This window comes from Fukomys damarensis, unplaced genomic scaffold (assembly GCF_012274545.1).
Source record: "Fukomys damarensis isolate Sample0158 unplaced genomic scaffold, DMR_v1.0_HiC HiC_scaffold_4, whole genome shotgun sequence".
Taxonomy (NCBI): domain Eukaryota; kingdom Metazoa; phylum Chordata; class Mammalia; order Rodentia; family Bathyergidae; genus Fukomys; species Fukomys damarensis.
In genome coordinates, this window is record NW_022900916.1 from 68699358 (window position 1) to 68700137 (window position 780).

At 62.1% G+C, this 780-nt stretch overlaps 1 protein-coding gene and 1 long non-coding RNA gene across 3 annotated transcripts in view; one reads left to right on the plus strand and one right to left on the minus strand.

The window, feature by feature from the left end:
* Positions 1-780, minus strand: part of LOC117284176 — a 19551-nt gene that overhangs the window by 18008 nt on the left and 763 nt on the right. The gene's annotated exons all lie outside the window — the stretch shown is intronic.
* Ntrk2 (neurotrophic receptor tyrosine kinase 2) overlaps positions 84-780 on the plus strand; it is a 385092-nt gene continuing 384395 nt past the window's right edge. Inside the window, exons 1-2 of one of the 2 annotated variants that reach the window (XM_010605519.3) lie at positions 84-242; positions 399-487. The gene's annotated coding sequence lies outside the window, so the exon portion shown is untranslated. The remainder of the gene's footprint in view (positions 243-398; positions 488-780) is intronic. The other variant, XM_010605520.3, reaches the window with a different exon arrangement.

Genomic DNA, 780 nt, shown 5'->3' on the forward strand with positions numbered 1-780 from the left:
CGCTGCTGCGCGGTGGAAAGCCCTGCACTCACCGGGCGCGCACCTTCGCCCTCGCGCGTCTCCATTTCGCGGGTGTGTGACGGAAGAGCGGGGCAGAACGAGACCCACGCAGAGAGCCCAGTTCCGTGTGGACACTCCCCTCCCTCTGCACAAGCACCCCAGAAAGACTCTCCCGAGGGTCCTCCTAGGGAGGAGGCCAGAAAGGGGCAGTGGCCCCCGGTTGCCAGCGCGCGGCGCGTCCGGTGCGTCCCCAGTGTTATTTATTTGGGGCTAGCTCCGTCCCCTTTAGGCGGAGAGGAAAAGGAGAACGCAGCGGGGAGGGCGAGGGAGGGAGGTTCCTATAATAAGAATCAGCGCATTTTTCAGGCTGAACCAAGCCCGGTTTTCGTTTTAAAAAGGGTGACAGTCTCCACTGCAGTGGCAGAAGAGACCTCCGTGGGAACTAGGGGCCGAGAGGCGTCGAGCGGCGGAACGGTCCGTCCCAGAGGTACCTGGGTCTGAGTGCACACACGCACGCACGCGCGTGTCCACACGGCCGGGGTGTGTGCGTGTGTGTGCGCGCGTGTGTGAACTCCCACAAGCTGCTGTTGTCTGCTCGCGGCCAGTGGCATCTCCCCGAAGCCGCCTCCTCCCCGCTCGCCCCCAGATTCCCTCCCCTCCGCGTTGCTTTTGTCTGGAGGGTGTTATGCGTTTGTGTGTGGATGAGCGTGTGTGTTTTTGGATTTCAGACTAATTTTCTGGAGTTTCTGCCCCTGCTCTGCGTCAGCCCTCACGTCACTT